The 20,678-nt window shown below is 45.0% G+C and overlaps 1 protein-coding gene across 1 annotated transcript in view; it reads left to right on the top strand.

The window, feature by feature from the left end:
- Positions 1-20,678, top strand: part of LOC109879464 (muscarinic acetylcholine receptor M2-like) — a 69,530-nt gene that overhangs the window by 46,754 nt on the left and 2,098 nt on the right. The gene's annotated exons all lie outside the window — the stretch shown is intronic.

The following is a 20,678-nucleotide window of genomic DNA, read 5'->3' as shown; positions in this document are numbered from 1 at the left end:
TATAGGTGCACTTGATTTGCTCAGTGGGCCTGCCGGGAAAGCGGAGTTCTACCTCCAGACACATGAAATGGTTGAAAATGGGAACACTTTGCCTTCCCGGAGCTAGGGCTGCTGAATCAAATGCACCTACCATCAACACTGTGAATAGAATAAAACCAATAGGAATGCAAGGCTTTATCATTGTTTTTTTTACAGAAATGTTTGGTGATCGACTGGTTGGTGACCACTGGGTTAGAGCTAGCAAAGAAAGGCATTTCACTGTACTTGTGCATGTCGTTAAAACTTTAAACTTGAATGATGCATGTAATTTCTGATGTGTGACGCCTGTGTCGTTACCAGATATATACAGTGTACAGTATACACACAGCTATACCATATCAAATCACCTACACTAAAAGTTTCAACTCATTTACCTGCACATGGTTCCAGTCTTTTTTGCTCCTTCCCTTTTCAAAGTAATCTGACCTGGTGAATGGTGGTGCCCTATAGCAGCATTGCAGAGCTATCTTTAGGTATACCAGCAAACACAGCTGCTTCTGTTAGGATGACATTTCAACTTGATAGAAGTGAAAAGGTTACTTACTTGGAAATCAAGGTTGCAGACTTCTTTCAGGCAAATGGCAGAGTTGGAACATTTTCTTTACTCCATTGATGGTCTAAGAAAGATAGAACTATTAGTTGAGATATATTACAAGCACAAAAGCGCAAAATTGTGCTCCAAGAAGTACAGTGAGTAGGTGAACACTTCGAAATGCTTATAAAGTGCCTTTGAATTGCCCAGACAGTCTGACTGAAAAAAAAATACACGTATTGCATTTCTTTGTTCCTTTTGATGCTTTCCCGGTAACACTGGAACATGTTGCATTGCCGTGTTCCTTTTGAAGCTTTCCCAGTAACACTGGAACATGTTGCATTGCCGTGTTCCTTTTGAAGCTTTCCCAGTAACACTGGAACATGTTGCATTGCCGTGTTCCTTTTGATGCTTTCCCAGTAACACTGGAACATGTTGCATTGCCGTGTTCCTTTTGAAGCTTTCCCAGTGACACTGGAACATGTTGCATTGCCGTGTTCCTTTTGAAGCTTTCCCAGTAACACTGGAACATGTTGCATTGCCGTGTTCCTTTTGAAGCTTTCCCAGTAACACTGGAACATGTTGCATTGCCGTGTTCCTTTTGAAGCTTTCCCAGTAACACTGGAACATGTTGCATTGCCGTGTTCCTTTTGAAGCTTTCCCAGTAACACTGGAACATGTTGCATTGCCGTGTTCCTTTTGAAGCTTTCCCAGTAAACACTGTAACATGTTGCATTGCCGTGTTCCTTTTGAAGCTTTCCCAGTAACACTGGAACATGTTGCATTGCCGTGTTCCTTTTGAAGCTTTCCCAGTAACACTGGAACATGTTGCATTGCCGTGTTCCTTTTGAAGCTTTCCCGGTAAACACTGTAACATGTTGCATTGCCGTGTTCCTTTTGAAGCTTTCCCAGTAACACTGGAACATGTTGCATTGCCGTGTTCCTTTTGAAGCTTTCCCGGTAAACACTGTAACATGTTGCATTGCCGTGTTCCTTTTGAAGCTTTCCCGGTAAACACTGTAACATGTTGCATGGCTTTGTTCCTTTTGAAGCTTTCCCGGTAAACACTGTAACATGTTGCATTGCCGTGTTCCTTTTGAAGCTTTCCCGGTAAACACTGTAACATGTTGCATTGCCGTGTTCCTTTTGAAGCTTTCCCGATAAACACTGTAACATGTTGCATGGCTTTGTTCCTTTTGAAGCTTTCCCAGTAAACACTGGAACATCTAACAGCTAGCGTTCCTGGGGAGAGCACATGTTACTAACATAAAGGAAACAAGATTAACTCATTTTTAAAAGGGTCATTTTCATATTTTTTGCGTGTGAAGGAAGTGCTGCTATACTGTAAACACTTATATACATTACCGAATGTATTGTACAATAATAGATCATCTACCATCATACTATGTAAGAAAACTACTAAAATCATGTTTTTTCTAACAGAAATATTAGGGATGTTAGACTACAGATAAAATGTAAGTACCTCACAGTTCAGCTTGTCAACTTTTCTCTTTGTTTGACTGATTCACCATCATTACACTGGTCGGTTGGCCTTGCCACCAATGGCTGAGACAGAAGTGAATTTAATCTCAAGAGACAAGGACTTTTTCATTCTGGTCAATTATCATTTTTCAGTTACCCTCATCTGAATTGCATTACAAAGAGGGGGATCAAAACCACAGCAATTTCTCTGTGAAGGATGGATCCTCGTCTGGCTTTTGCAGAAAGGGCTGCATGCATTTGAATTAATCCGAATCTATTATCTCCCCCACCGGAGTAATAGGTCAATTGTGTTCAAAGCTTAAAAGTTAGAGAAAGAGAATTCTGCCTCTTTCATTGTTCATCACTTGTGTTTCCATGTTCAAAAGGGGCTACTGGCCTTTGTGAGGCTATTAGGTACTTCCATTGTAACATAAAACAGCTTTTAACGTCTATCATTTATAGGTCTCTGCCGATCACGTACTGTAGCTGCAGATGAGACTGACTAATACGACAATGCAGCCTAAATTTTCCTCAGAGCTAATTTAGCTTGGAAAATGCCACATCATTTTCACAGCTCCATCTCAGAAAACAAGATAGACTACTGATATGAAGTGTTTCCGTCCAGCTCTTCTCCCCCCGTGGATCCACCATTTCTCTTCATGTCCAGCCTTTTGCTTGCACTGTCTCGTTTCTTAGACTTTGATCAATATCAGTTTGTAATGTCTGTTGTTTACCCTATCTTGACTGGATGAATGCCAATGAATCCCCCCTCTCTCTCTCTTCTGCTCATCCTCTTACAAAGGACAATTGGCAGAAGCATTACAGACTAACAGTGAAAGATAGAGAGAGCGAGAGAGCTGAGGGAGGCTAACTTTGCGGCCGAGACCTTGTGTCTTCAAATTGCCAAAGCGCTGCATCATAAGTTCTTGTTGCAGCCACATTCCTAATTAATGAGGCTGATTTTGTTCTGGCTTCACGGCTTATTGGTTTGTCCGTCCCTGTTGAAGAACTGTTTGCTTGTGGTCCTATGAAAACCTAAGACAAGACTATATCGACTTCATAAATACAGAGGCTGATCTTCCTCAGTGGAAAGTCTCTTGATCGTACTGCTTACCTGGCTCAATTATAGGATTTGCTCATACATCTCTGTTGCACTTCTTCCCCTGTGGCCGTTCATGTTTGAAAAGCAAACTATGTGATCATTGTCTAAGAAATCAGTCACTATTAGTAAACTCTGTGAGCATCATTTAACGAAGCAGTAACCGTTTTGGACAGCTATTCCTGCATTCCTCTCTGTAATGCAAATGAGTTGAGCTAAAAGTGGGAAACTGAAGTGTTTAATATACAGCGTGATTAATTTATGACAGTGCCTGTGAAATATATAGCGGGGCTTTCGAGACTGAAAGCTAATTGGAGTTTGTTTTTGAGCAATTTTGTGAGGCTTGTTCTGACATTGTCAATGAGTATTAGGACATTCATTAGCATCTTTTTGAGAGGACTTGATCAAGAATACCTGGTATTGGTGAAAATATGTAACCAGTGTCTAAAGTGTAATAATGTTGGGTCCAATAGAGCAAAAGTAATAAACAATAAGCAATGTTGAGTGACTGATGGAAGCTGATTAACACACTATGCAGGCGTGTTTAAGGTCAGGAGAGCAGACAATGTTGAGTGACTGATGGAAGCTGATTAACACACTATGCAGGCGTGTTTAAGGTCAGGAGAGCAGACAATGTTGAGGGACTGATGGAAGCTGATTAACACACTATGCAGGCGTGTTTAAGGTCAGGAGAGCAGACAATGTTGAGTGACTGATGGAAGCTGATTAACACACTATGCAGGCGTGTTTAAGGTCAGGAGAGCAGACAATGTTGAGTGACTGATGGAAGCTGATTAACACACTATGCAGGCGTGTTTAAGGTCAGGAGAGCAGACAATGTTGAGTGACTGATGGAAGCTGATTAACACACTATGCAGGCGTGTTTAAGGTCAGGAGAGCAGACAATGTTGAGGGACTGATGGAAGCTGATTAACACACTATGCAGGCGTGTTTAAGGTCAGGAGAGCAGACAATGTTGAGTGACTGATGGAAGCTGATTAACACACTATGCAGGCGTGTTTAAGGTCAGGAGAGCAGACAATGCGAGAAATCCCATTAACGGGCTCTGAGGTAACGTGTGAATTCCATCTTCTTTTTGACTCTGTGCTAATAGCAGCATGCGTGGTCGGGTTATATACAACCTGTCATGTATTCATCTATACTGAGGCTTTTGCATTGGGAGGGGAATGAGAGATAATGACAGTAAGATGAAGCAGAGATAAGACCTACCTAAGTGATTACTGTCACAATCACCCTCTCTGCTCCCACCTGTCTTGACATCGCCTCTCAAAGCCTTAGTGTCTGTTTGCTGTGCATTGAGAATCTGATGCTTGGATCAAGGTTGTATTCCGTGGATTAGCATCCTTCAGCCTGTTTCATTTCCAGTCACACATCACACCCCACAGGGCTTTGGGCTGGAGATTACTGCAAGGGAATGTTGTCGCCCACTTGTCTGGCATGTTGCACATTTTGTTCCTCCCTTATCTGACATAGTTGAAGTTGTCATTTTACAAGTGTTAGACAGATTCTACTGCAGGTTAATGACCACAGAAAACCTTCATACATCAATGATTCTTGAACCGCAATTCCCACAACCCACTGAGGAAGCTAGACAAGTTGCAAGTATGTGTCCTGGATTGTACCTGGCGGTAACAAAATGAGTCAAGCTACAGAACAAAAGGTGCGGTTCAGAGACAGCTTGACCCTGCTGAAAAACTGCCAAGTAATGTGAACAGGGTAGTATGGTTATAGGTATTCCCTTTAACTATAGCACATTTTCCCTTGACCTATTCCTATGTGTTATTCATCTATTCTATCTGACCTGTGCAAACGGGAGCAGCCAGGAAAGCAGGCAAGAACATTCAGGTGAATGGAACAACCTGCTCAAGGACGATGTAGCTTGGCTTTGTCGTCAAGCTCTGCGTCAAAGGAGAAAGGTAGAGGAAGAGGCTGAAAATACAAAAACAATGAAGTGGAACAAATCCAACAGGCCCATGTTTTATCTCCTTCCTTTCGTCTGCGTTTCCTTCCACTCCTGCTATCTTCCTCCATCTTAATGAGCAGCAGAGCTTTCCATCTACGGAGAGTGCAGGAGCAATACATCACAAGCAGGACACAGAGGGGGGACGGGGAGAGGACAGGAGCATGGTGACGGCGATGCTGGCAGAACACTATACAGGGCAATTAAGATTGAGTAGACAGCCACGCTGATTCACAGAGGAGTGAGAGTGACATCATGGCAAGGAGAACGACACAGGCGTCCTGTGTTCTCTTTAAAGAGGAAGCCTATATTTGAGAAAAACTTTTAATGCTTTATTATATCTATGGTGTGAATTTAAATGATTGCTGTTACTCTATTCAGCTTACAAGGTTAAGATTCCATGTGTGATTGAAGTAGGATAAACTCCATTATACTGATTATGTACGGTGCATTCAGAAAGTATTCAGACCCCCACATTTTGTTACGTAACAGCCTTATTCTAAAATGGGTAAAATTGTTTTTTCCCTCATCAATCTACACACAATACCCCACAAAAACTGGATTTCAGAAATGTTTGCAAATGTATTAAACATAAAAACTGAAATATCACATGTACATAACAATTGAGACCCTTAACTCCTAGTACTTTCTGAAGCATCTTTGGCAGTGATTACAGCCTTGAGTCTTCTTGGGTATGACGCTACAAGCTTGGCACAACAGTATTTCGTGAGTTTCTCCCATTCTTCTCTGCAGAATTCTCAATCTCTGTCAGGTTGGATGGGGAGAGTTGCTGCACAGCTATTTTCAGGTCTCTCCAGAGATGTTAGATCGGATTCAAGTCCGCGGTCTGGCTGGGCCACTCAAGGACATTCAGAGACTTGTCACGAAGCCACTCCTGTGTTGTCTTGGCTGTGTGCTTAGGGTCGTTGTCCTGTTGGATGATGAACCTTCGCCCCAGTCTGAGGTCTTGAGTCCTCTAGAGCAGGTTTCTATCGAGGATCTCTCTGTACTTTGCTCTGTTCATCTTTCCCTCAACCCTGACTTGTCTCCCAGTCCCTGCTGCTGAAAAACATCCCCACAACATGATGCTGCCACCACCATGCTTCACCGTAGAGATCGTGCCAGGTTTCCTCCAGATGTGACGCTTGGCATTCAGGCCAAAGAGTTCAACCTTGGTTTCATCAGACCAGAGAATCGTGGTTCTCATGGTGTGAGAGTCCTTTAGGTGCCTTTTGTCAAACTCCAAGCGGGCTTTCATGTGCCTTTTACTGAGGAGTGACTTCCGTCTGGCCACTCTACCATTAAGGCCTGATTTGGTGGAGGGCTGCAGAGATGGTTGTCCTTCTGGAAGGTTCTCCCATCTCCACAGAGGAACTCTGGAGCTCCATCCGGTTCTAGGTCACCTCCTTGAAAGAGGCCCTTCTCCCCCGATTGCTCAGCTTGGCCGGCGGCCAGCGCTAGGAAGGGTCTTGGTGGTTCCAAACTTCTTCCATTTAAGAATGGAAAGGAAAGGAAAGGGGGATACTTAGTCAGTTGTATAACTGAATGCATTCAACTGAAATGTGTCTTCCGCATTTAACCCAACCCCTCTGAATCAGAGAGGTGCGGGGGGCTGCCTTAATCGACATCCACATCTTCGACGCCCGGGGATGATGGATGCCTTTGTGTTCTTGGGGACCTTCAATGCTGCAGAAATGCGTGCCTCGACACAATCCTGTCTCTGAGCTCTATGGACAATTCCTTCAACCTCATGGCTTGGTTTTTGCTCTGACATGCACTGTCAATTGTGGGACCTTATATAGACGTGTGTGTGCCTTTCCAAATCTACAATCATGTTTCTACAGTCAAGTTGTAGAAACATCTCTAGGAGGATCAATGGAAACAGGATGCACCTGAGCTCAATTTCGAGTCTCATAGCAAAGGGTCTGAGAACATATGTAAATAAGTTATTTCTGTTTTGAAAAACCTGTTTTCACTTTGCCATTATGGGGTGTTGTGTGTAGATTGATGAAGAAAAACATTTATTTAATCATTTTTAGAATAAGGCTGTGACATACATATTATTTATTTTAAGTCTGAATACTTTCCGAATGCACTGTATGTGTGAGAGGATTCCGCTTGTGCTGTATGACAGGTAAATCATAGTACCTACCAGAAAGTTAACATCTAATTACACATTCTGGGAAAGACTGTTCCCTGAGTACCATGCTGAATCCGGTGTACAATTCACTGTGCACTCTCAAATAACACTTGACTCATCCAATCACCGAGATGTCCTGGCAGTTCATATTTGCATAAACCTTCAAGTACTCCACGAGTCATGACTTTGGTATTTTGGTGCTGAGAGTAAAACCACTCAGACGAGGCATTTCGAATGGCCTTAATCTACTAAAGGAAGCATTCCATCTTGACCTGAATGCATATCTCTTGTCCTTGTCTCTCCCATAAAGTGGGTAGTGCATTGAGTCCTCCACATCCCACACATTATGAGACTGAACCCTGCACTGTACAACAACTGACTGCACTCGTACGATAAGGGCTCATTACCCAAAGTCAATTGATGTCCTCAATGTAACACATTCAGAGAGAGAGAGAAAGAGATGAGCTAATGCAGTGAAAAGGCAATGCACAGAATGAGACTAGAGTTGTTATAGATCCTCAAAACCACCATACTAACCATATCATACCAGTATTATCAACATTCAGCGACCAATATAAATAACATTTTTGTTCACACTTCCATTTCGCCAAATCATCACATTCCAAAGTCCTTACGTACACTACATGACCAAAAGTATGTGGACACATGCTCGTCGAACGTATCGTTCAAAAATCATGGCCATTAATATGTGATTGATTCCCCCTTTGCTGTCACAACAGCCTCCACTCTTCTGGGAAGGCTTTCCACATTGTCTGCGGGGACCTGCTTCCATTCAGTCACAGGAGCATTAGTGATGTCGGGCACTGATGTTTGGCGATTAGGCCTGGTCGCAGTCAGTGTTCCAATTCATCCCAAAGGTGTTTGATGGGGTTAAGGTCAGGGCTCTGTGCAGGCCAGTCAAGTTATTTCACACAAATCTCAACAAACCATTTCTGTATGGACGTCGCTTTGTGCACAGGAGCATTGTCATGTTAAACAAGAAAAGGCCTTCTCCAAACTGTTGCCACAAAGATTGGAAGCACAGAATCATCTAGAATGTCATTGTATGCTGTAGCGTTAAGATTTCCCTTCACTGGAACAGGGCAGAGTCACCTTTCCAACAAGTGACTTGTTGGAAAGGTGACATCTTATGACGGTGCCACGTTGAAAGTCACTGAACTCTTCAGTGGCCATTCTACTGACAATGAGATTGCATTGCTGTGTGCTGTGCGCTCGATTTTATACACCTGTCAGCAAAGGGTGTGGCTGAAATAGGCGACATACTTGTGTATATATAGTGTACTGTAGATTGCTCTATTCATAATCACTGAAGACTTTGTTCATCAGATTGGAGGATGTGCTCCTTCACACCAGGTGTGATTCATTTCCATAATCTAATTACTGGACCAAATTGTTTCCATTAATTCCCTAGTTCCATGTTGCTCCAAGTTTGTTCCCAGCATCTGAAAAATATCCAGACACCTGTTCCTCTCCCTGTACCCTTGAGACAGTTGGCTCTGGACCTTCACAGTAGAACATGGCATAATGGAACCAAGCTTTATAGAGGAGGCCCCAGCGCAGGGCAGGGCCAATGGGTTATTTCTGCAACCTGATACGACTACTGAGCCACAAACACCCATGAGACAGAGAGGGGAGAGACCGTGCGGCACCGTGTGAATACCACAATGAGCCAGCGGCAGGCCCACTCATTGCCATGCATAGTATGGATGGCTGTGGACAACAGGAGAGTCCCCCAGCAGTATAAAAAAGGAAACAGGATATATTGTCATTCTCTACGGGAGCGTAGTACCTGGGAGATACGCTCAGCTGATGACAGTGGCCATGTAGAGCGTCACATTACCAAGTGTAATGGGTTTCATGACTGTAGCCTCAGCCAAGCACAACCCTGTAGTGATTCTGTTTTCCAGGATACCTCGGTCTTCTCCAATGAGGCTGAACCCAGCACTATATCTTGCTACGTGCCACAGCAGGATTTAGTTATCTTTCGATTCAAAAACTAATATTAGTTTTTTTGCCAGTCGTTAGCACTGCCGGAAAGAATACTGTAAATATAGTGACAAGCTGTTGGGAAGTGTCTGTTTTTAGAGTGTTAGCCCATCAAGGTGTACCAGTGACAGTTACTATTGTGCACATTCTTTCCGTGTCATTACCCCCTCCCAAACATGATGCCTGTCCTGGCAGTTGTCGCCTACGGCACTCCAGCAGAGTGATGACCTGGCTGCCAGATGTTGCCGTTAATATGTCTGCCTGTTGATAATGAGCTATTTCAGGGGTGCCGCTACTGTCCTTGTAGCCCAGTGGAAAAAATGGCACATCTTTCTGCCAACAATGACACCTGGGACATTTTCCACAGAGCATGAGCCAAAACAAGATTTAACTAGAGGTAATAACTCTTACTTTCTGCCGTGTCAGAAGTCTTGCTGTGTTATGAAGTCTGAACATAGGCCTAATTTGACTGAAGTATCCCTGTTTGTACAGGTCTGTATTCTTTCAGTGCATAAACAATGGTTGTCCTAACCCCAAAAACATGGTATCTAGTTGAGATTCTATATGATCGCAAGATTACTGAAAATGCACCAATAAACAAAGAATGGAAAGACTGCTAATTACTGCTCATCTAACACAGGAAACATACGTCCAGTGTTTTTCAGTTGCAGGTCAATTATGAATGCAGTAACGCGTAGTGAAAGGCAATATTGGTAGCATTTGGGTAAGTAGCGTGATTGTGTTTGTCTAGTGGCGGCAGTCACACGGGGACACTCAATGTGACAGGAGGAAATTGACTCATCTTAGAATTTGGTCTGTGTGCATCTTGGTTTTTCATAGCAATTTTGACCTGGCTCAGAAACTGTTACCAACTGAAAGTAGGCTAAGGGAATAGATTATATTTCTCTTGCCCTTCATCTGACAAAAACAACTTTGCATATTCATACTGTCATACTGTGGTGATTTGCATAACTGGGTTAGGAAGGACAACATTAGTTAGTCCTATAGTTAGCTAATGCTTCATCTTCAGGAATGACCTATGAGTTGAACCTTTGAATTACATTGTCCAAGATCTATTTTGTGGCATTTGCTAAGTTGTTCCTGTATAAAGAGCTCCTCCTCTAGTGCTGTAAATCAGCACAGCCCTATTGTTGGTGTGGTCTGACAGGATGACAGAGGTCGTACATGACACTGTCATTTTTCACAGATGGCGTTGGAGACTGCTGTAGAAAACTAGCCAGAATATCAATAGGCAAATCTATGTGCATTCTCAGAGAGCCGTGCAGACAGGGGAGAGAAATAGAGGGCACCTTAAACTGACAGACCTGGTATAGGGGAAGTATCATTTGTGGTAAATCAGGATGAATGTAATTTCTAGGAAGTGGCATGTAAAGGTCAGATTGTGGGCTCTTCATCTTCTAAGGAGTAGAGAGGGTTTATCTAAAGCAGGGGGTCAAACTCAACCCATAGAGAGCCAAGCGTCTGCTGGTTTTTGTTCTTTCCTTTCAATGAAGACCTAGACAACCAGGTGATGTAAGTTCCGTACTAATAGGTGACCTTAATTCATCAATCAAGTCCAAGGTAGGAGCGGAGCACTGGGCCCTCTGTGGAATGAGTTTGACACGTGATCTAAAGCAATGGAAGCAATGGAGGGAGAGCAGAGGTTTTTTTATGATTCGATTAACCCTCAATGTGGGGACTGACCAAAGCTGATGAGGAGGTGTTCTCTGGAGAGGACAGCAGACAGTGTTTGCACACCCCAGAGTGTTTTTCCACAGGCTTGAATGTAATTTACTGTTTGTCAACTCTCCATTAACCCCTCGTGCTTTGTGTCCACTCTGCCACTTCAGCGGCGCCTGTGAACTGTATACTTTGTCACACCTGCTCAGACATTTCCATGCTGAGGAAACATGGCGCCGGATGGGATGGCTGCCGTTTTACGGACTCCTAAACAGCTGTGCTTTTTTGTTTGTTTTTTCATATTGTTTGTAACTAATTTTGTACATAATGTTGCTGCTACCGTCTCTTATAACCAAATAGAGCTTCTGGATATCAGAACAGCGATTACTCACTGTGTACTGGATGAAGATGTTTTCCAACGCGAAGGATATACGGCCCAAATTTCTGTAATCACCTTGAAGAAAAGATGGAGGAAAAGGGGGAGGAGGGCGGGGTGCCTTGTAAGAATTTGCCGATGAGTAGGTTAACCACCACTTCCCTCCGTATTATTGGCTGACGTGCAATCATTGGAAAACAAACTGGATGATCTACGATTAAGACTGTCCTACCAACGGGACATTAAAAACGGTAATATCTTATGTTTCACCGAGACGTGGCTGAACGACGCCACAGATAATACAGAGCTGGCTGGCTTCTCCATGTAGCGGCAGGACAGAGCAGCTACGTCTGGTAAGACGAGGGGTGGGGGGGGGTGTCTATTTGTCAATAACTGCTGGTGTGCAATGTTAAATATTAAAGAAGTCTCGAGGTATTGCTTGCCTGAGTTAGAATAACTCACGATAAGCTGTAGACCACACTGTCTACCAAGAGAGTTCTCATCTATATTATTCGTAGCCGTCTATTTACCACCACAAACCGATGCTGGTAGAAAGGCTCTAGAACACCTTTACTGCCCACAGAGACGCATACAAAGCTCTCCCTCTGTAACGGTTTTCTTCCGGTGAAAGAGAAGTGGTCCAAAACGCAGAGTGGTTATAATTCACGGTTCTTTAATAACGAAACTATACATGAATAAACTACAAAAACAAGAAACATGAAAACCCGAAACAGTCCTGTGTGGTACAAACACAGGAGACAACCACCCACAAAACCCAACACAAAACAGGCTACCTAAATATGGTTCCCAATCAGAGACAATGACTAACACCTGTCTCTGATTGAGAACCATATCAGGTCAAACATAGAAATAGACAAACCGGACACACAACATAGAATGCCCACCCAGCTCACGTCCTTACCAACACTAAAACAAGGAAAACACACAAGAACGATGGTCAGAACGTGACAGTACCCCCCCCCCCCCAAGGTGCGGACTCCGACCGCACAACCTAAACCTATAGGGGAGGGTCTGGGTGGGCATCTGTCCGCGGTGGCGGCTCTGGCGCTGGACGTGGACCCCACTCCATAATTGTCTTAGTCCACCTCCTTAGCGTCCCTTGAGTGGCGACCCTCGCCGCTGACCTTGGCCTAGGAACCCTAAATCAAATCAAATCAAATCAAATTTATTTATATAGCCCTTCGTACATCAGCTGATATCTCAAAGTGCTGTACAGAAACCCAGCCTAAAACCCCAAACAGCAAGCAATGCAGGTGGAGAAGCACGGTGGCTAGGAAAAACTCCCTAGAAAGGCCAATACCTAGGAAGAAACCTAGAAAGGAACCAGGCTATGTGGGGTGGCCAGTCCTCTTCTGGCTGTGCCGGGTGGAGATTATAACAGAACATGGCGAAGATGTTCAAATGTTCATAAATGACCAGCATGGTCGAATAATAATAAGGCAGAACAGTTGAAACTGGAGCAGCAGCACAGTCAGGTGGAAGTTGAAACTGGAGCAGCAGCATGGCCAGGTGGACTGGGGACAGCAAGGAGTCATCATGTCAGGTAGTCCTGGGGCATGGTCCTAGGGCTCTGGTCAGTTGAAACTGGAACAACGGGCCCCACTGGACTGAGGGGCAGCTCCGGACTGAGGGGCAGCTCGGGACTGAGGTAGCTCAGGACTGAGGGGTAGCTCAGGACTGAGAGGAAGCTCAAGACTGAGAGGAAGCTCAAGACTGAGAGGAAGCTCAAGACTGAGAGGAAACTCAGGCAGGTTGATGGCTCTGGCAGATCCTGGCTGACTGGTGGTTCTGGCAGATCCTGGCTGACTGGTGGATCCTGGCTGAATGGCGGATCCTGGCTGAATGGCGGATTCTGGCTGACTGGCGGCTCTGGCGGATCCTGGCAGACTGGCAGCTCTGGCGGATCCTGGCAGACTGCCGGATCCTGGCAGACTGGCGGATCTGGTGGATCCTGGCAGACTGGCGGGTCTGGCGGATCCTGGCTGACTGGCGGCTCTGCCTGCTCCATGCTGACTGGCGGCTCTGGCTGCTCCATGCTGACTGGCGGCTCTGGTAGATCCTGGCTGACTGGTGGCTCTGGAAGATCCTGGTTGACTGGCGGCTCTGGAAGATCCTGGGTGACTGGCGGCTCTGGAAGATCCTGGCTGACTGGCGGCTCTGGAAGATCTTGGCTGACTGGCGGCTCTGGAAGATCCTGGCTGACTGGCAGCTCTGGAAGATCTTGGCTGACTGGCGGCTCTGGAAGATCCTGGCTGACTGGCGGCTCTGGCAGCTATGGCAGCTACATGCTGACTGGCGGCTCTGGACAGACGGGAGACTCTAGCGGCTCTGGACAGACGGGAGACTCTAGCAGCTCTGGACAGACGGGAGACTCTAGCGGCTCTGGACAGACGGGAGACTCTAGCGGCTCTGGACAGACGGAAGACTCTAGCGGCTCTGGACAGACGGGAGACTCTAGCGGCTCTGGACAGACGGGAGGCTCTAGCGGCTCTGGACAGACCGGCAGCTCAGGCGGCGCTGGGCAGACGGGCAGCTCCGGCAACGCTGGAGAGGAAGGCTCTGGCAGCACTGGACTGAGGAGCTCTGGCGCCTCTGGACTGAGGGGCTCTGGCGCCTCTGAACTGAGGGGCTCTGGCGCCTCTGGACTGAGGGGCTCTGGTTGACTAAGGTATCCATAGGACAAGTAGACTGAATGGCTTTGCTTAAATAAAAACAGTGGGTGGATTTCCTCTTGCAGGGCCACTGACCGAAATAAAACAGAGGGCTTCCTCTCTTTGTTACCGTGTGGGCCCATGCTTGAGGTGTGTATAGCAATGTCTAGGATGTTAGTTAGGCTAAGGCATGACATGGTGACTATACCATTTAGTCTCGTGGGAGTAAGGCATGACACGGTCACTATACCATTTCGTCTCCCGGGACTAAGGCATGACACGGTGGCTATACCATTTAGTCTCGCGGGACTAAGGCATGACACGATGACTATCCAATTTAGTCCCGTGAGACACTAGGTCCCATAACGGGGAGTACCTCCAGGTCCACAGGTGAAGGGTTTGTGACGCGCACCCGTAGTTGTAAAACAAAATATGTATTTAATAATAACAGATGCCAAGCAGAGAAAGTATACCATCACTCTAGGTTCCCTGTTTTTTTTTTGTTTCCCTGGTCTTATGGTTTCCCTTGTCTTATAGCTCCCCTGGTCTTATAGCTCCCCTGGACTTATAGTTTCCCTGGTCTTATAGCTCCTCTGAACTTATAGTTTCCCTGGTCTTATAGTTTCCCTGGTCTCATGGTTTCCCTTGTCTTATAGCTCCCCTGGTCTTATAGCTCCCCTGGACTTATAGTTTCCCTGGTCTTATTTTCCCCTGGTCTTATAGTTTCCCTGGTCTTATAGCTCCCCTGGACTTATAGTTTCCCTGGTCTTATAGCTCCCCTGAATTTATAGTTTCCCTGGTCTTATAGTTTCCCTGGTCTTATGGTTTCCCTTGTCTTATAGCTCCCCTGGTCTTATAGCTCCCCTGGACTTATAGTTTCCCTGGTATTATTTTTCCCCTGATCTTATTTTTCCCCTGGTCTTATAAGCATGCCACGTAAAAAAAATGCAGAACTAAGAACAGATGTAGCCCTTGGTTCACTCCAGACCTGACTGCCCTTGACCAGCACAAAAACATCCTGTGGCGGACTGCAATAGCATAGAATAGTCCCCACGATATGCAACTGTTCAGGGAGGTCAGGAACCAATACACACAGTCAGTCAGGAAAGCAAAGGCCAGCTTTTTCAAGCAGAAATTTGCATCCTGTAGCTCTAACTCCCAAAAATGTTGGGACACTGTAAAGTCCATGGAAAACAAGAACACCTCCTCCCAGCTGCCCACTGCACTGAGGCTAGGTAACACAGTCACCACTGATAAATCCATGATAATCGAAAATTTCAATAAGCATTTCTCAACGGCTGGCCATGGCTTCCTCCTGGCGACTCCAACCTCGGCCAACAGCTCCGCCTCCCCCCGCAGCTACTCACCCAAGCCTCCCCAGCTTCTCCTTCACCCAAATCCAGACAGCAGATGTTCTGAAAGAGCTGCAAAACCTGGACCTGTACAAATCAGCTGGGCTAAACAATCTGAACCCTCTCTTTCTAAAACTATCCGCCGCATTGTTGCAACCCCTATTACCAGCCTGTTCAACCTCTCTTTCGTATCGTCCGAGATCCCTAAAGATTGGAAAGCTGCCGCGGTCATCCCCCTCTTCAAATGGGGTGACACCCTAGACCCAAACTGTTACAGACCTAAATCCATCCTGCCTTGCCTATCTAAAGTCTTCAAAAGCCAAGTTAATAAACAGATCACTGACCATTTCGAATCCCACCATACCTTCTCCGCTGTGCAATCCGGCTTCCGAGCCAGTCACGGGTGCACCTCAGCCAAGCTCAAGGTACTAAACGATATCATAACCGCCATCAATAAAAGACAGGACTGCGCAGCCGTTTTCATCGAACTGGCCAAGGGCATGTTGTCTGGACCTCTGGCAGTCTCTATGGGGGTACCACAGGGTTCAATTCTCGGGCCGACTCTTTTCTCTGTATATATCAATAATGTCGCTCTTGCTGCGGGCGATTCCCTGATCCACCTCTACGCAGATGACACCATTCTGTATACTTCTGGACCTTCCTTGGACACTGTGCTAACTAACCTCCAAACGAACTTCAATGCCATACAACACTCCTTCCGTGGCCTCCAACTGCTCTTAAACTCTAGTAAAACCAAATGCATGCTTTTCAACCTTTCGCTGTCCACACCCAACTAGCATTACCACCCTGGACGGTCCGACCTAGAATACGTGGACAACTATAAATACCTAGGTGTCTGGCTAGACTGGAAACTCTCCTTCCAGACTCATATTAAACATCTCCTATCAAAAATCTAATCTAGAATCGGCTTTCTATTTCGCAACAAAGCCTCCTTCACTCACACCGCCAAACTTACCCTAGTAAAACTGACTATCCTACCGATCCTCGACTTCGGCGATGTCATCTACAAAATAGCTTCCAACACTCTACTCAGCAAACTGGATGCAGTCTATCACAGTGCCATCCGTTTAGTTACAAAATCACCTTATACCACCCACCACTGCGACCTGTATGCTCTAGTCGGCTGGCCCTCACTACATATTCGTCGCCGGACCCACTGGCTCCAGGTCATCTATAAGTCTATGCTAGGTAAAGCTCCGCCTTATCTCAGTTCACTGGTCATGATAACAACACCCACCCGTAGCACACGTTCCAGCAGGTATATCTCACTGATCATCTCCAAAGCCAACACGTCATTTGGCCACCTTTCCTTCCAGTTCTCTGCTGCCAGTGACTGGAACCAGTTGCAAAAATCGCTGAAGTTGGAGACTTTTATTTCCCTTACCAACCTTCTGCTCTTCTGCTCTTTTGCACACCAGTATCTCTACTTGCATCTTCTAAATTGTAACTATTCGCTCCTATGGCCTATTTATTGCCTACCTCCTCATGCCTTTTGCACACACTGTATATAGACTTTCTTTTTCTACTGTGTCATTGATTTTTTTATTGTGTTATTGGCTTGTTTATTGTTTACTCCATGTGTAACTCTGTGTTGTTGTCTGTGTCACACTGCTTTGCTTTATCATGGCCAGGTCGCAGTTGCAAATGAGAACTTGTTCTCAACTAGCCTACCTGGTTAAATAAAGGTGAAATTAAAAATTTAAAAGCTTCCCCTGGTCTAATTGTTTCCCTGGTCTTACGGATTCCCTGATATTATGGTTCCCCTAGTCTTATAGTTTCCCTGGTCGTATAGTTTCCCTGGTCGAATAGTTTCCCTGGTCTTATAGTTTCCCTGGTCTTATAGTTTCCCTGGTGTTATAGTCCTGGGAGAGCCTGATGAACTATGGGTCGCCCTGCCCCTGAGCTGGACACCCCACTGAGTGGTTTTTAGTAAAAAGGTTTCTTCCACTCCAGCTGTCGGCCGCCGAGCTCTACGCCACTGGTATCAGTGGGATGCTGGGATCGGGACTGGGCTGGAAGGGCAATGCCCGTGGGTAATAGGCCTGAAGCAGGGATAATCTAGGCCAGCTCATTAAGCTCAAGGGGGAGGCGTGAGTTGGGCAAGACACATGTCTTGGTGGTGTGATCTTTGACACGGTAACTTTCTCACTCATCATTATACACAGGATCATCTGTAATTATGGTAGCATCCAACATGACACAATACATTATTTACCATTCATTTCTATTGGGCACAAAATAATCTGAAACACAACCAAAACAAACTGCAAAGGCATCCAACAAGTTTGTAGTCACAAGGTTGATGTCGTCATTACGTGCTATGAACATGGCACGAAAAACTAAACTTTTGACTACTTTATTTATAAGGAGGGGGGTCAATGATTTGGACCACTAGCTTTTAGAGAGAACATAAATATTACTTGTTGAACACCATCTAGGTCACATTTTATTTGGATAGTCTGGATACTTTACAGATGGTCATACTATCAACACATTTTCTGTTGATAAGCAACTGCCTGCTAAGGTTAGGGTTAGGGTTAAGGTTAGGTTTATAATAAGGGTTAAGGTACGGCTTAAGTTTAGGGTTAGGATAAGGGTTATGGTTAGTGTTAGGACTAGCGTTAGGGTTAGTAGAATGTTACTGATAGTTAGTTCAAATGTTACTGATAGTCTGTAGAGCATCTATAAATAAAGTGTTACCCATTTAGTCAAATGAGCAGCCAGACTGCAGCCCCAGGTCAGGCATGAGGCATCTGTGTCCCATCCTCTCAAGGGAAATGTCAAATACTGACTGGCTGGGCTCCCTAGAGTGTGAATGCAATGTCTTCAGCAGGGTGATGTCACCATGACAAGGTGAGGAGACATTTAGAAGAAGACTTTCTCTAGAGGCCCTGAAGCAACATTTATGTGCCATGGATCTGCAGAGAGGGGATTTGTGACTGTTTCTATTTGATTCCGGAAGGGCAAAGCTTTGGCTGTTATGGCAGAGATTTCAGGTGTAGGACGAGGCTTATGTTAGCTGGAGGTGGACAAAGATGTGCCGAGGGACATACTGACTCCCCCATCCTCAGTCTCTCCTCACTGAATCATCCACTTCCTTTCTCAAATCCACTTCTCTCTAGTGAGCCACAAGTGTGTCCTGTTTGTATTGTTTGGATGTTTTAACATATATATAGGTGGACTTACACATTTGATGGGGATTAGTCCAGCTTAGCTCTGTGCCTAATGCAATGATTAGGGATTTCTGTCAGAGCAGATAAGTAAATTACTGTATCGCTAGTTAGTCAGAGGCTGTGTTCAACTGTTAAAGGGGCATAAGCCTAAAAGAAGGACCTAAGATAGGAGTTGTTCAGTGTCAGTTAATGGGCTGTCAGCCAATACCTCCTCATTAAGTCCCATTCACATCAACCAATTGTGCATGGTGACAGTCAAACAGGTCCCTGAACCATCCAGTATCACAAAACAACTACTCAAAGTGACAAATTACTCAGAGACAATCTGAGTAACTCAGTCAGATGCTGTACACCAAATGAGATCGCCCTGCCCATCAGCTGAACCACTATTAGATGTAGCAAACATGCAGAGCCTCCCTCTGAGAGCATGTTCCCTCCAAACACTTTACCGTGAGACTGGTTGTAAAGGTTTTCCTCCTCCTCTTCTGAGGATCGGAGGACCAATGCGCAGCGTGGTAAGTGTCCATATCGTTTAATAAAACATAAACTCAATACAAAACAATAAACGTGAACAAAACCGAAACAGTACCATGTGGCGAACAAACACAGACACGGAAACAATCACCCACAAAACAACAGTGAAACCCAGGCTACCCAAGTATGATTCTCAATCAGAGACAACTAACGGCACCTGCCTCTGATTGAGAACCATACTAGGCCGAACACAGAAAACCAACCTAGAAACACAAAACATAGAATGCCCACCCAATTCACGTCCTGACCAACTAAAACAAACAAATAACACAAGAAGTAGGGTCAGAACGTGACACTGGTAGCTTTGTCCGATTCAGGCTAACAGGATAGACTACAGGCCACGAAACAAGGTAAAATACTAGGGGCCTGAAAACACATGGATCAATTAGTCTTTTCTTTGAGCTGCAGAGCCCGTCCCCCAAACAGCTGGATATAATACTACCAGCTCTTACCTGCCTGAAACACATCTGGATATAATACTACCAGATCTTACCTGCCTGAAACACATCTGGATATAATACTACCAGCTCTTACCTGCCTGAAACACATCTGGATATAATACTACCAGCTCTTACCTGCCTGAAACACATCTGGATATAGTACTACCAGCTCTTACCTGCCTGAAACACATCTGGATATAATACTACCAGCTCTTACCTGCCTGAAACACATCTGGATATAATACTACCAGCTCTTACCTGCCTGAAACACATCTGGATATAATACTACCAGCTCTTACCTGCCTGAAACACATCTGGATATAATACTACCAGCTCTTACCTGCCTGAAACACATCTGGATATAATACTACCAGCTCTTACCTGCCTGAAACACATCTGGATATAATACTACCAGCTCTTACCTGCCTGAAACACATCTGGATATAATACTACCAGCTCTTACCTGCCTGAAACACATCTGGATATAATACTACCAGCTCTTACCTGCCTGAAACACATCTGGATATAATACTACCAGCTCTTACCTGCCTGAAACACATCTGGATATAATACTACCAGCTCTTACCTGCCTGAAACACAGCTGGATATAATACTACCAGCGCTTACCTGCCTGAAACACAGCTGGATATAATACTACCAGCTCTTACCTGCCTGAAACACATCTGGATATAATACTACCAGCTCTTACCTGCCTGAAACACAGCTGGATATAATACTACCAGCTCTTACCTGCCTGAAACACATCTGGATATAATACTACCAGCTCGTACCTGCCTGAAACACAGCTGGATATAATACTACCAGCTCTTACCTGCCTGAAACACACGTAGCTTATCAGGTACAGGGTGAAAACATCAAGTGAATGGTGGAAGGAACAGCATAGTGAGAGAGTGTATTGGTACTGTAGATGAGGAGAGCTCCTGCTAGCTACGCATAGCCCTGTTAAGCCAACACATAATCACTGCCTACCAGTAATAGATTTCATTTCATGTAGGATAACCTAACACAACACAAGAGAAAAATGTATTGGTCTGTCAATTCAATAGTTTTTTTGTAAACAATAGGTGGAAACACATCTCATTTGCGGTGTTGTTTTCTTTTGTTGAGACAAAAAGGGTCTTCTCTTGTA

Source organism: Oncorhynchus kisutch, linkage group LG19, assembly GCF_002021735.2.
Source record: "Oncorhynchus kisutch isolate 150728-3 linkage group LG19, Okis_V2, whole genome shotgun sequence".
Taxonomy (NCBI): Eukaryota; Metazoa; Chordata; class Actinopteri; order Salmoniformes; family Salmonidae; genus Oncorhynchus; species Oncorhynchus kisutch.
Note: the sequence above shows the minus strand (reverse complement) of the source record. Positions and strands in the feature narration are given on the sequence as shown.